The sequence below is a fragment of the Globicephala melas genome, chromosome 4 (assembly GCF_963455315.2).
Source record: "Globicephala melas chromosome 4, mGloMel1.2, whole genome shotgun sequence".
NCBI classification, from domain to species: domain Eukaryota; kingdom Metazoa; phylum Chordata; class Mammalia; order Artiodactyla; family Delphinidae; genus Globicephala; species Globicephala melas.
In genome coordinates, this window is record NC_083317.1 from 99,920,778 (window position 1) to 99,937,374 (window position 16,597).

Genomic DNA, 16,597 nt, shown 5'->3' on the forward strand with positions numbered 1-16,597 from the left:
TTCTTAGTTTGTCTTGTAGACACACAATTTATAAAGATGTAATTTTGTGACATTGGCAACTAAAAGGAGTAGGAAAGAGCTACCAAGTATCAGAGTTTTTGTATGTTACTAAAGTTAGGCTGGTATAAATTCAAATTAGACTGTTGTAATTTTAGGATGTTAAACTATTCCACATAGTTACAATAAAGAAAATAGCTATAGAATATACACAAAAAATGAGAAAGAAATTGAAATGTTTTCATTACAAAAAAAATCAACTAAACACAAAGAAGTGGTAATGCAGGAAATGAGGGACAAAAAGCTATTAGACATATAGAAAACAAATAGAAAAATGACAGAAGTAAGTCCTTCCTTATCAGTAATTACTTTAAAAGTAAATGGATTAAACTCTGTAATCGAAACCCAAAGATGACCAGAATGTATAAAAACACATGACCAAACCATATGCTGTCTACAAGAGACTCATTTTAGATCCAAAGACACAGATAGAATGAAAGTTAAAGGATGGAAAAATATATTCCATTGCAAAAATAACCAAAGCATAAGTGGCTATGTTACTATGAGATAAAGTAGACTTTAAATCAAAAAGGTTACAAGAGACAAAGATGCATAATGTATATTAATGAAATGTTCAATATAGTAAGAAGAAATAGAAATTATAAATATTTACACACCTAATAACAGACCATCAAAATATATGAAGCCAAAACTGACAGAACTAAAGGGAGAAATAGACAACTATATGATAATAGTTAGAGATTTCAATATTTCACCCTCAATAATGGATAAAATAACCAGACAGAAGGTAAGAGACAGAAGACTTAAACAATACAATAAACCAACTAGATACAACGTACATATACAGAACAGTCTACCCAACAACAACAATAGCATACATATTCTTCTCAAGTGTACATGGAACGTTTTCCAGGATACAACATATGTTAGGGCACAGATTAAGACTCAGTAGGTTCAAAAAGACATAGCATATAAAGTACCTTCTCTGAACACAATAGGTGAGGTTAAAAATCAACAACTGAAGTAAAACTAGAAAATTCACAGATTTGTATTATAAAAATTTAAAAAAATTACTCAAACTATCAATAGATCAATAAAGAAATCACAAGAGAAATTAGAAAATACTTAGGAACAAATGAAAGCAAAAACACAACATACCAAAACTTAGTGAGACACAGTGAAAACAATGCTAAGGAGAAATTTTATACTTATAAACATTTACATTAAAAAATAAGAAAGAAGGGGTGAAATAAATAGGGAGAGGTTGATAAAGGGTACAAACTGTCAGCTATAAGATGAATAAGGTCTTAAGAGCTAATGTAAACTATGGTAACTATGGTTGATAACGCTGTATTATATAATTGATATTTGGTAAAAGAGTAGAACTTAAATGTTCTCATACACACAAAAAAATAAATAAATAGGTGAGATGGTGATGTGTTAATTAACTAGATGGAGGGACTCCTTTCACAATGTGTATGTATGTCAAATCCTCACAACATACACTTTAAATATATTATAATTTTATATGTCAATTATACTTCAGTAAAGATGAAATAAAAAATAAAATATAATATAGAAAATAAAAACAAGACAGGTCTCAAAACTTTATGCTTAAAGAACTAGAAAAAGAACAAACTAAACCCAAAGCTAGCAGGAAGAAGAAAATAATAAAAATTAAAGCAGAGAAAAACAATAGAGAGAATAAAACAATAGAGAAAAATCAATGAAATCAAAAGTTTGTTCTTTGAAAAGACCAACAAAATTGGCAAACTTTTAGTTAGGTGGATTAAAAAAAAAAAGAGAGAAAGACCATTCAAAATACTAAAATAAAAAATGAAAGTAGGGACAGTGCTACCAACTCTGCAGAAATAAAAAGGATTATAAGAGAGTACCATCAGCAATTGTATGCTAACAAATTGGATAACTTAGATGAAACAAATTCCTAGAAACACAAAACCTACCAAGATTTAAATCACAAATAAATAGAAAATCCAAATGGACCTATAACTAATAAGGAGATTGAATCATAATAAAAAATATCCTGAAAAAACTAATAAACAAACCCCCACCCCCACCCCCAGGATCAAATGACTTCACTGGCGAATTCTACCAAACACTTGAGGCCAGCATTACCCTGATGCCAAAGCCAGGCAAAGACACTACAAGACAAAAGAAGTATAGACCAATATCCCTTATGAACATGGATGCAAAAGTCCTCAACAAAATACTAGCAAACCAAATTCAGCAGCATAATAAATATTAAATACCATCAAGTGGGATTTATTCTTGTAATGCAAGGATGGTTCCACATTTGAAAATCAATGTAATACACCACATTAACAGAATGAAGGAAAAATAACATACGATATTCTCAGTGGATGCAGAAAATAATTTGACAAATTTTAACACCCTTTCCTGATAAAAACACTCAACAAACTAGGAATAGAAAAAAACTACCTCAATATAATAGAAGCCATATAGGAAACTACAGCTAACATCATACACAACTGTGAAAAACTTAAAACTTTTCTTCAAAGATCAATATCAAGGTAAGAATGCCTACTCTTGCCATTTATTCAACATAATACTGGAAGTTCTAGCCAGAGCAATTAGGCAAGAAATAAATTAATTAAATAAATAAAAATAAAAGGCATGCAAATTGGAAAGAAGTAAAATGATCTTTGTTCATATATGATAAGACCTTATACATACAAAATCCTAATGATTCCATTAAAAACTATTAGAACTAATAAATAAGTTCAACAAGATATAAAGTCAACCCTAAAAATCAGTTGCATTTTTATAACTAACAATGAACAATCTGAAAAAGAAATTATGAAAACAATCCCCTTTATAATAGGATCAAAAAGAACAAAATACTTAGAAATTAACTTAAGCAACAAGTGAAAGACTTGTAAAATAAAAACTACAAAGCATTGCTGAAAAAAAGTGAAGAAAATACAAAAAAATGGAAATGTATTCCAAGTTAATGGATTGGAAGATAATAGTTTTAAGATGTCAATACTACCCAAAGTGCTATACAGATTCATGCAATTCCTATCAAAATCCCAATGACGTTTTTCTTAAGAAACAGAAAAGACAATCCTAAAACTCATGTGGAATCTCAAGGGATTCTGAATAGTCACAGCAATCTTGAAAAAGAAAACGCTTGGAGGACTCACACTTCCTCATATCAAAATTTACAACAAAGTTATAGTAATTAAGACAGTGTGGTACTAGCATAAAGACAGCCATATAGACCAATGAAATAGAATAGAGAATCCCAGAAATAAACCATCATATAAATGGTAAAATGATTTTTGACAAGGTGCCAAGATGATTCAATAGGAAAAGGATAGTGTTTTCAACAAACAGTGTTGGGAAAACTGGATATCCACATGCAAAAAAATGAAGTTGGACCCTTATCTAACATCATATACAAAAATTAATTCAAAATGAATCAAGGACTTAAATGTAAAATGAAAAACTGTAAAACTCTTAGAAGAAAACACAGGACAGAAACTTCATGCCATGGGATTGGCAATGATTTCTTGATACCAAAGGCATAGGCAACAAATGAAAAAATAGACAAATTAGACTTCATGAAACTTAAAAGAAAAATTTCATTAAAAGATACTAATGTAAAAATGCAACCCACAGAATCAGAGAAAATATTTGCAAATGGAGCAACTGACAAAAGATTAATCTCCAAAATTTACAAGCCGCTCATGCAGCTCAATATCAAAAGAACAAAAACCCAATCCAAAAATGGGCAGAAGACCTAAATAGACATTTCTCCAAAGAAGATATACAGATTGCCAACAAACACATGAAAGCTCAACATCATTAATCATCAGAGAAATGCAAATCAAAACTACAATGAGATATCATCTCACACCAGTCAGAATGGCCATCATCAAAAAATCTACAAACAATAAATGCTGGAGAGGGTGTGGAGAAATGGGAACCCTCATGCACTGTTGGTAGGAAGTAAATTGATACAGCCACTATGGAGAACAGTATGGAGGTTCCTTAAAAAACTAAAAATAGAACTACCATACGACCCAGCAATCCCACTACTGGGCATATACCCTGAGAAAACCATAATTCAAAAAGAGTCATGTACCACAATGTTCATTGCAGCTCTATTTACAATAGTCAGGATGTGGAAGCAACCTAAGTGTCCATTGACAGATGAATGGATAAAGAAGATGTGGCCCATATATACAATGGAATATTACTCAGCCATAAAAAGAAACGATATTGAGTTATCTGTAGAGAGGTGGATGGACCTAGAGTCTGTCATACAGAGTGAAGTAAGTCAGAAAGAGAAAAACAAATACTGTATGCTAACATATATATAGAATCTAAAAAAATAAAATGGTCATGAAGAACCTAGGGGCAAGATGGGAATAAAGACACAGACCTACTAGAGAATGGACTTGAGGACACAGGGCGGGGGAAGGGTAAACTGGGACAAAGTGAGAGAGTATGGACATATATACACTACCAAATGTAAAATAGATAAATAGTGGGAAGCAGTTGCATAGCACAGGGAGATCAGCTCTGTGCTTTGTTACCAGCTAAAAGGGTGGGATAGGGAGGGTTGGAGGGAGGGAGACGCAAGAGGGAAGAGATATGGGGATATATGTATATGTATAACTGGTTCACTTTGTTATAAAGCAGAAACTAAATTGTAAAGCAATTATACTCCAATAAAAACATTAAAAAAAGAAGAAAAGAAAAAAATTATGATATATGTTATAAAACGTGAACCTATGGAGTTATATAAGACAGGAAATACTTCTACATTACTTGTATTTGCCTGATGTATGGATGAAGATGAATAGAGGTGGCCTCAGGCAAAACCGTGAAGTCTCATCACATTCCCAGTTCTTGCTATAAATCTTGTTTTATGGCTTAACCACACAGTTTTAGTCTCTGACTCATTATTTTTCTTCTCACCAGTCTTAAGACAACATGTACACCTGTTTCTTCTTCTTCAAATCTATTTTTTTAAAAAAATTATAGAAGGCAATAAACTCTGGGTGCTTAATTTTATTCTATCAAGTTATTTATATTATTTTCTTGTTCAGTTTCTTGCATTCATCTCTGACTGTCCCTCCTCTCTATCTTCTATATCTGTTTTAAGAAGTTTTAAATTATACACTCAGTCTATATCCTCTAAGAAAGTTTGATCATCTGACTACATAGGAAGCTCTTTTCCAATATTAAGAAAAATACCAGGAAAATGTGCCTGTTTTTCTTCCATTGCCATTCTTTTATTTCCTTTATTTGTTTATACAATGTATAAACTATGGAGTTCCGTTGCTTAGCAAACACAGTCTGCTTAATAATTTCCAATTAGGAATCTATGAATCCTTCTGGTCTTTGCTAGAACTAGCACTATTGAAAATGATTTTCATACAATAAAATATATGGTCAATAAGCAACTAACTAAGCAGCTATATCTTTGTGTTCTTACTGCAGATAGTATCAGAAAGTCTAAAGTGTAGGGATTTGGGGGAAAGTGATGGCTGCCATATTTATTAATGGATAATGTCCATCCTATAAAAAAGCTCATGCAGATAGGGAGTCCTAGAGACTGAAGATGGGTGGTTTTCCAAAGTGTCAGACAGAAGCAGCATCACTGGGCAAATACATGCCCTTTGAAATCAGGCGGCTAGGTTCTAGAATGAGAAACAGAGAGGAGACTATGCCAACATGGTCTGGATAGAAATAAGAAAGAATATAGAAGGAATGATATATAAGTTGACTTGGTTAAAAGCATAGTTTCAAGAAGACCCTGCAAAGCATTAATAAAAATAATTAACATGACATTGACTTAATGTGATAACCCAATTTTGTAATCCAATTCAGCAAACATTTATTGAAAGCCCATCATGTAACATACATAGTATTAAATTAATACATTAAGGATTATACTGCCTGCACATAAATATGACATGATTTTTATCTTTACTATGTTTATTATCTAACAGAATGAATCAGTAAGTCTGTCAAATATGATTTAATTTTGGAAAATTGTACCTTCTAAATTAATGATGTGGAGTATGAATTAAGCTGGACAAGTTAAAGATGATTTGCTCTTTTAATGACCTATGATAAATTGGTATTATAAGAAAGAGTAAAATAATTCTACATGAATTCAAAACTTTAAAGTAATAAACATAGAAATATAAAAATATTTAAGTATATATTAATCTGAAATATAGAAAGCTAACGACATTCTAAGTATAGAAACATTTGAAGATATCACAAAGGGAAAGAGTGACTAATGTGATGCACAAAATTAAACCTTTGCAATTTTTACCATTTCTTCGACATTAGTAAGATGTAACAAACAGAAACATATTTGTCATAAAGCTGGTAAATGCTTAACATTAATTCATAAACAAGTTTAAATACCATTGCAAAATTTATACTAAATTAACAATAGATATAGGGACATAAATATTCAAAAGACAATTCATTGGGTAGGAAATGAAATGACTGCTAAATATTTAAATTTTCAATCACATAATTCAAGGTCAATTTAAAGAATAATGATATGTTATTTCTCCCGTTGATTTGCCAAAACTTAAAAAAAAAATGTTAACCTTATATGATCAGCACATAAAAAAGAGTAAATAGACAGGAGAGAAAGATACAAGAAGAAAAGTAAATACTGACAATTACGTTTTTAAGAAAACAAAAAGGGATCTGAACTAGAGCTTAAAGATATTTGCTTTAAAATGTTTTCTTTTCCTCAGACTTTGGGGGAGGATGAAATGATCTGTATGTAAAGACACTGATCTAGTTAAATGAGGTGAAATGAGGGAGCCTGGGTCAAGTGCTTGATTTTGGCCGAATGAGAGGCAAGATTAACAGCTACAACTAAAGAAGGATATTGAGAAATCAGAATACAGACAACCCCAAGCAGTTAATGAAAGGAGGCTGCCAAAGACCAGCAAGGATGAAAGCTATATTTGGATTTTGTAAATTTATGCTGGGCCAAGTCTGTTAGTGTGTAGGATTTTCTTCTCTCTACTCATCTCCAGCAGCTACTCTGTCATCTATTTACAGATTGAATGCTTAAGTGATTAGAGACCAGCAGTGTGCCAGGGAAGGGCATCAATAAAATAATTTATCTCACAGCCCAAGGATAAGAGTCCACTGAAGTGAGGATAATGCTGATATCTGAAGAAAAAGTGTTGAGCCCTTGAAGGGTCTGGGTGAAATGAAAATGAAATGATTTCTAAAGAGAATAGCATAAGTTGAGAAGTACGTCATTGGGAACTCTGGAGGCTGATATGATGTCATGTACCTTTAAGTCACCTAATTATGAGCTACCATAGTCCTTTTAATACCTTCATTTTTACAGTGAACTAAAACTTGAACTGGTCTTTTCACTGTGTTTCTTTCAGATGTGTGAGCTGAAGTTTAACTATGCTTTCATTTCTTACAGGCACTTATCTAAAAATGCAGAGGTCTATGCTTACTAGAAATATAGTGAGATACCAGGAAATCAGTCAAGTTCATAACTTTGACTAGTTAAAAGGTCAACCAATGTCCCATTTCTTCTGAGTCCTCTGGATGTGGTATGTTCTCACAGCTGTCACAAATAGTTCCAAGTACAAACACTTCCATGGCCTGCTTCCTCTCTCCCCAACTCCAATCAAACACAGACTCCTATCATTGAAATTACCCAAATTTTCTCAAGTCACTTGCCATGTTTTCCACCCTCGCCTATTCACCATTTAATCAGGCTTTAATACTCTAAAAGAATCTCCACCCACTAAATTTGCCCTCGATATTTAATAGCTGTATGACCTTGGGAAAATCATTTCATCTTTCTGTACCTCAAATTTTTTGCATTCAAAAATGAATATTATAAATAAATTTAGAATTACATATATGAAGTTACCCTGTACACAATATGGTCTTGATAAATAGTAGTGTCCTTCCTTCTTCTCCCTCTCAGGCCTTTACTCGTCAGAACCTCCTGGATTTTCTCCTCTGACCACTCCTCTCCAACTCTTCCCCAGACCTACACACAGGTCTCTTCAAATCTCAAACCTCCTTTCCGGGAACACTCTTCCACCTGCAAGTTTCCCTTGGATCCCTCCCCATCATAAACATTTTCCCCTTATTTCCTCATCACACTTCACCCTTTAGAATATGACCTCTTTTAAAAGAAAATGTCAACTTCCTCAAAATTACCTTATTTCCTTTCAGTTCTAGGAGATTGCCCATCTGTCTGGCACTCACCATGTGAGACTGCTTTTGTGAGATGCTTCAATCAGGGCTGGGAGTGGTGACTGTGGCTCTTTGTGGTTTGCTTTAGTTCTCAGGCTCCTAGAATTAGGAGTTAAAGGAGGCTGGAGGAGCATATGTTGGTCAGTGATTTTCACACGAAGTCCTGTTGGTTTGTTGCTGTGAAATAGAGAAAAGCAGCAGTAAACAGTTTGAATAAATATGGACTGCAATAAAGTACACCTATAAGATAAAATTGAGCAATTTAATTAACTTGGTGTGCAGTTTTCAGAAATTTTAATTATTTATTTGTAAGAAAATAGCAACTTATCTATAAAATTAAGAGATTTAAACTCACACACATTCCAGACCAGTGCTAATAGAAATGTAATGTTAACTTCACATGCAATTTTAAATTTCCTAATAGCCATCTTGAAAAAAAATTAAGTAAAATTATTTTAAACATATTTTATTTAATACAATATATCTAGAATGTCTTTTCAACTTGTAATCAATAAAAACGATGAGATATTTCATATTACTTTTTTTTTTTTTACAAAGTCTTCCAAATTCAGGGGTGATGTTACAGATGATGAAAAATCTACACATTGATGTTGATTAGATAGATACAAGTTTTGGTAGACTGCTAATAGCACCTCTCCACCTCCCAATGGGGAAAAAAAAAATGTCCATAACCTAATCTTTGGAAAGGATTTTATAGGTGTAATTAAATTAAAGATCTTGAGATAGGGAGATTTTCTTGGATTATCAGAGTAGGCTTTAAATACAATCACATATATCCTTATAAGTGGGAAGCAGAGGGAGATTTTACCACAGAGGAAGAAGAATAGTAAACAATGTGATGACAGAAGCAGAGACTGGAGTGATGTGGCCATGTGCCAAAGAATATCAGAAGCCCCCAGAAGAGCCCCTGGTAGAGGCAAGGGGCAAATTCTCTCCTAGAGCCTCCAGAGGAACTGTTGCTATGATAACACCCTGATTTACACAATAGTACACAATAACACACTTATTGTTTACTTCTGGCATCCAGAACTGCGAGAAAATTAGCTTCTGTTGTTTTAAACCACCAAGTTTGTGGTAAAGTGTTATAGCAGCTACAGGAAACTAACAAACAAGTCATTTAGAGTAATGTAATGACATTACATTCACTCCTTTGTTGTTAATGTCTAGACAAAGGCCATTGGTCTTATTTCCAGAAACTGCCAATGAAATGTTCTACAAATATTAGTGTTGAAAGTGTCTTATATAATATTTCATCTCACATGGTTTCAGCTACTACCCACATGCTGAAAACTTCCAAATTTGTATTTCTGTCTTTTACCACTCTCCTGTACTCCAAAGTAATATTTCCAGATATCTTCTGGGCTTTGCCACCCAGATGTACCACAGTTATCAAAACCGATCACGCTCAAGTTGAACTCATCATCGAAACTCAAATTATCTCTTCCTTCCAAATCAGTTAATGGACCAGTCACCTATATCCAGGGTGACTTTACCTATTGGTTAGCTTAAAACAGCACTAGTTTATCTTGTTGTTCCTGTGTCCCATTCAATTTAGCACTTCTCCCAAGTTTTCAAGATCTTTTTCATTTTTAAGAAGTCTTATTATTAATAATTGCCTTAAAATAATCTGGGTGTTGTAAACCTCGACCTTTTGGCTTCCAGGTTTGGCTATGGCGTCATCTCGTAGTGTGTGAGAATGAATTAAGTAAATAGAATATTCCCTTTAACATGTAATAATCTGGTGGAAAAAAAAGACTAGTCGTAACACTTCTATCTTTTCCTGATCCTTTCCAGAGACAAGGGGACTACACATGATACCGTATGTATGATAAAACAAAGCGTTCTCAGTCATAAACAACACAGATGGGTACCTCCTTTTAGTTTCAAGTGGTGGTAGAGCAAGTATTTGACGCTATTGCCCTTGCACCATCAGGTGTTGCAGCCAGTTGTCCCTGGACTGTCCCATGGCCTGTAAGTTTCACAAAATTGTTAAACCTCCACTTAGTGGGGGTCGTATGAAATGTGGGAAGGTAGAGGTTAAGTGTACATGAAATATATGTAGGAAATAAAGGCTGAGGGGTCCTGTCAGAGTTTATAGTAGCCTTCACACCCTAAATATTTACAACTAATTATTTCACTGATTGCTGGAATTTTCATTTTGCAGTAAAGTTGTAGCAGCAAAGAACCAAGATATTGAAAATCCAAGATATGTGTAAAAAAATCTACTAGTGAAAGTTGTTATGAATTGCACAAAATATTTGTTGACATTTATCATCCACCATATGTGGGGTCACAGTGATATCAGAGACCATATGAAAATCAAATCAGAAATCTGTAGGAGAAGCAATGGCAGTTGATTTAAAATTTTAAAAAGAAAATTAAAATAATAAATTTGAATTACTATGCTGTATAACTGAAACTAATGTAATATTGAAAATCAATTATACTTCAATAAAAATAATAATAAATTTTAAAAGCAAAGATAAATATGCTACTAGATCTTGATTTAATTAATATAGCTGTAGAAAGTGAACTTACTCTCTTTTCATTTAGATTAAATGACTATTCTAAATTATTTTCACTCTTTTTTAATCTCAAGTTTTCTTGTGTATGCACAAAAAGTATAACAACAAGTGTTCATGTATTGGCTCTATTTCCTTCCCAAAGAACTTTGTAAATGGTAAGTGATGTGAAGTTTAATTTAATCTCAACAGTTGCTTCAAATAGAAAGCCAGTTAGATTAATCTCAATAAAAGTTATGTTTTCAACTAATTCATGGACTCTAAGGAAAGCTTTTGGAACTTAATTATGCTATGGTTAAACACCTGAGATTACTGTGATTATGATTCTAAAATAGTTAAAAATTCAATCTTGAAGATTAAAATTACATGCTTTTAGGGAGATCGAAATATAAAAGTTTTAGATCACAAAGTCATAGTAAAGATAATAACCTTTTTGAATTAAGAAATATATGGAAAATAGGGACTTCCCTGGTGGCACAGTGGTTAAGAATCCACCTGCCAATGCAAAGAATGTGGGTTCGATCTCTGGTCCAGGATGATCCCACGTGCTGTGGATGTGCAGTGTGCCACAACTACTAAGCCTGCGTGCCACAATTACTGAAGCCTGTGCCTAGAGCCCAGGCTCCACAAAAAAGACAAGCCACCACAATGAGAAGCCCACACACTGCAAAGAAGAGGAGCCCCTGTTCACCGCAACTAGAGAAAGCCCGCGTGCAGCAATGAAGACCCAACACAACCAAAAATAAATAAATAAAATTTAAAAATAATAATAAAATATATCTTTTAAAAAAGAAATATATGGAGAATAAGTATATTTGGAATTGGTTGTATACACATAAAATTAATAATTATATCCAAACAATCTGTAATATTTTACCAATCTAATATATCAGTCAGTATACTATTCCTTCTGTAAATATACAAACATATTTTACACATAAGAGGTTTTTACACTCTCTCTCTATGTCCATGATCAATAAATATATAGAAATATTTAAGCCTTTTAAAAACAATGTAGTAAACCAATCTAACTGTCCTAAAATGATATTAAACTATGTAGTGAAAGGGTTTTCTAGATTTTGATTAATTTTTTCAAACTTGTTTTGTTGGAAATCTTTCTAAATTGTCAAAAAGTGTCGACTCTGAGGCTTTCAGATAATTGAAACTATTGATACCAACATTTAGAAACGTAAGGAATAAAACTTTTTTCACACAGAAACAAACCAAAATAAAAGAAAGTGGAAAAACAGGTGAGAGTTCAAGCAGGTACATAAATTATTTTTGAAAATCTACAGTTGAGCTGTAGAATAACTTGTGTTCTGAATAACTTTTAAAATTCTCCTTTTTTAAAATTGAATAATTTAATAGTCTGTAATAGATTAGAATAAAATTGAGACGGCCTTTATTTTCTGCTGCATCTAAGTTTGACAAGACACTGAAAAAATCACGGAGACATCTTATTTGATGAATTTTGTAATGTAAAAATAATTGTTGAAGAAAGTTACTATGAATAAAAGTAAAAAGGTACTGTTGGTAAAAAACCCTTGGACTAAAATTTTTATGTGTTTCAATAAAAAAGAGGAATGAAACTACCATTTATTTGGCAGAATTAAATTTTCTCAATTAAAAATATTTCTGACCTATAGAACGTTAACAATAAAAACAGTCAACTACTTCAAATTTATTAACCATAAAACACAACATTGAAAAAGATTGCAAGCAATTTCATTTTTTAAAAACTTATCTGAACACAAAGAAATAGTCTTCAGTGACATGATTTGAGAGACAAATATAGCTAAGAAACTGATTTTTTCTATTGTTTTATTCCTTATGCTGTATATTATGTTTCTGAGACTTATTTATTTTATGAGGAGATTCATACTTCTTAATTTCCTTCACCCATCTCACCCCCATCTTCCTCCCCTCTGGCATTCACCTGTTTGTTTTATGTATCTATGAGTCTGTTTTCATGTTGTTTTTGTTTTGTTTTGTTTTTTAGATTCCACTTATAAGTGAGATCATACAGTATTTGTCTTTCTCTGACTTGTTTCACTTAGCATAATACCCTCATTCCATTTATGGACACTTTCCATTCATCCATTTATGGACACTTAGTTTGCTTCCATATTTTGTCTATTGTAAATAATGCTGCAATGAACATTGTAGCGGGTATATCTTTTTTTTAAATTTTTTGGCTGTGTTCAGTCTTCGTTGCTGCAAACGGGCTTTCTCTAGTTGCAGCGAGTGGGGGCTACTCTTCTTTGCAGTGCACAGGTTTCACATTGCGGTGGCTTCTCTTGTTGCGCAGCATGGGGTCTAGGCGCATGGGCTTCAGTAGTTGCAGCACACGGGCTCAGTAGTTGTGGCACTCGGGCCCTAGACTGTGCGGGCTTCAGTAGTTGTAGTGCGTGGGCTCAGTAGTTGTGACTCACGGGCTCTAGAGCGCAGGCTCAATAGTTGTGGTCCTTGGGGTTAGTTGCTTTGCGGCATGTGGGATCTTCCCAGACAAGGGATTGAACCCACGTCCCCTGCATTGGCAGGTGGATTCTTAACAACTGCACTACCGAGGAAGTCCGCATATATCTTTTTGAATTAGCATTTTTGTCTTCTTCAGGTAAACACCCAGAAGTGAAATTGCTGGATCACATGGCAGTTCTGTTTTTAATTTTTGGAGGAAACTCCATACTGTTTTCCATAGTGAATGCACCAATTTACATTCCCACCAGTGCATGAGGATTCCCTTTTCTCCATATCCTAACTGACACTTGTCATTTGTTGTCTTTTTAGGATAGCCATTCTGACAGGTGTTAGGTGATAGCTCATCATGGTTTTGATCTCATATCCCTGATGATTAGTGTTATTTTTTCATGTATCTATTGGCCATTGGTATGTCATCTTGGGAAAAATGTCTATTCTGATCCTCTGCCCATTCTTAATCAGATTGTTTTTTGATATTGAGTTTCATGAGTTCTTTGTATATTTTGCATATTAACCCTTATTGGGTATATATTTGCAAATATCTTCTCCCATTCAGTAGGCTGCCTTTTTACTTTGTTGATAGCTGCCTTTACTGTGCAAAAGCTATTTTATTTGACTTAGTCTAATTTGTTTATTTTGGGTTTTGTTGCCCTTGGCTGAGAAGTCAGATCCAAAAAAATATTGCTAAGACTGATGGCAAAGAGCATACTGCCTATGTTTTCTTCCAGGAGTTTTATGGTTTCAGGTCTAACATTTACATCTTTAATCCATTTTGAGTTTATTTTTGTATATGGTGTAAGAAAGTAGTCCAGTTTCATTCTTTTGCATGTAGCTCTCCAGTTTTCACAACATCATTTATTGAAGGGGCCGCCTTTCTCCATTGTATATTCTTGTCTCCTTTATCATCGATTGATTGACATATAAGCATGGGTTTATTCCTGGGCTAACTCTTCCATTCCATTGGTCTATGTGTCTGTTTTTCTGCCAGTACCACATTGTTTTCATTACTGTAACTTTGTTGTATAGCTTGAGATCAAGGAGCATGATACCTCCAGCTTTGTTCATCATTCTCAAAATTACTATTCAGGGTCTTTTGTGTTTCCATACAAATTTTAGAATTACTTGTTCTAGTTCTGTGAATAATGCCTTTGATATTTTGATAGAGACTGCACTGAATCTGTAGATTGTCTTGGAGAGTATGGTCATTTTAAGAATATTAATTTTTCCAATCCATGAGTGTGGTAACACTTTCCATCCATTTGCATCACCTTCAATGTCTTTCATCAATGTGTTATAGGTTTCAGAGTACAACTCTTTTACCTTTTTGGTTAGATTTATTCCTAGTTATTTTAGAAACTGTTTAAAATACATGAATGTGAACCAAAGATAATAATTCTACTCATGTAATTTTTCTACTTATGTATTACTTATGTAATGTTTTGCTTTGCTTTGATATACATAGATTTATGTGCACAAATAATTTTATTTATAAAAATAGCTTTTAGGGGACTTCCCTGGCAGTCCAGTGGTTAAGACTCCATGCTTCCACTGCAAGGGGTGTGGGTTCTAACCCTGGTCAGAGAAATAAGATTATGCATGCCATGGCATGGCCAAAAAAATTTTTTTTAATAGTTTTTTAAAATTATTTTTAAATATTTTCTTTTAATTTACTTATCTATTTTTGGCTGTGTTGGGTCTTCATTGCTGTGCCCAGGCTTTCTGTAGTTGTGGTGAGCGGGGGCTACTCTTCATTGTGGTACATAGGCTTCTCATTGTGGTGGCTACTCTTGTTGTGGAGCACGAGCTCTAGGTGCGCGGGCTTCAGTAGTTACAGCACGTGGGCTCAGTAGTTGCGACTGACAGGCTCTAGAGCACAGGCTCAGTAGTTGTTGTGCACGGGCTTAGTTGCTCTACAGCATGTGGGATCTTCCCAGACCAGGGCTAGAACCCGTTTCCCCTGCATTGGCAGGCACACTCTTAACCACTGTGCCACCAGGGAAGTCCCCCCCCCCACAAAAATAGTTTTTAAATAAAAGTATTTTATACATTCAAAATAGAAAAACCAACAAATTCATTAAGAAATAAATATTAACATCATAAAATTTTGATTATTTTAGAACCCCTTTTCACTTTCAGAAGTTTTCTGATTTGGATAAAAAAAAATTATATAGACTTCATACACAAACCTGAAATCACAGAGCCATCTGGCAGGCTTCATTCTCTCTCACTGTTTTGACTTCACATGCAATAGATTACTATACCCTAGCATTTTTCTCACAACACTTTCCTGTTTATCTTCACTTCACTGGCTTAATTTAGGTCTTCACCATGTCTTGTAAAACTATATGATAACCTACTTCATTTCTCTGCTTCCACTTTACACACCCTCAGTTCATTAGACCTACTGTTCTTACATGAATTTTCAAAAATGAAAGTCAGATTTTATTATTCAAATGCTATGTTAGCATCAGGGCTCTTATATTAGCCATAGTCTAAACTCCAAATTCCTTAAATGAAATTACAAAGTATTCCATGAATCAGTTTCTGTCTTTTTCTTCATCATATATCTTGTCCCACCTCACTAATCTCAGGTCACATGCTCCTTCTCTTTGCCTTTGCACATGTTTTTTTCTTCCTCCTACAGTAAACAAGTCCATCTTAAGTGTGTGGAAATCTCCTTGTTAGGTTTCAAAAACCTAGTTCAAGTGATGTTGCCTCTCTAAAGTCTTCCTTATCTAAGGTAGTTGATATCACACTTTTCTTTGTCAACACTATAAATGCTCTGAGTGTGTGTGTGTGTGTGTGTACAGTAACACTTTTCATACTACATTTCAATCATTATTTTTAAGTCTTCCTCACCATCTGGACTGTAAGACATCAAGATGTGACATTTAGTTTTGTATTTACAATGCCAAGTGAAAATAGTTACTCAGATATCTTTGTTTCCTAAGTAGATGGATGGGTGAATGAACAACCAGACTATTCATAGACTTTTCAAGCTTAGTATTTTATATTTTAGTACGTTATATGTTTCTTATGGTTATACAAAAGCACACAAAATGAATGTAAAAGCCAGAAAATATGCAACGCAAAAATTAATCTGGGGCTTCCCTGGTGGTGCAGTGGTTGAGAGTCCGCCTGCCGATGCAGGGGACGCGGGTTCATGCCCCGGTCCGGGAAGATCTCACATGCCGTGGAGCGGCTGGGCCCGTGAACCATGGCCAGTGGGCCTGCGCGTCCGGAGCCTGTGCTCCACAACGGAAGAGGCCACAACAGTGAGAGGCCCATGTACCACA

General features: G+C 34.0%; 1 long non-coding RNA gene across 1 annotated transcript in view; it reads right to left on the reverse strand.

Moving 5' to 3' along the window:
* Positions 1–16,597, reverse strand: part of LOC138842660 (uncharacterized) — a 373,402-nt gene that overhangs the window by 202,212 nt on the left and 154,593 nt on the right. The window contains exon 2 of the long non-coding RNA XR_011377390.1: positions 8,293–8,457. This is a non-coding gene — a long non-coding RNA (uncharacterized lncRNA). The remainder of the gene's footprint in view (positions 1–8,292; positions 8,458–16,597) is intronic.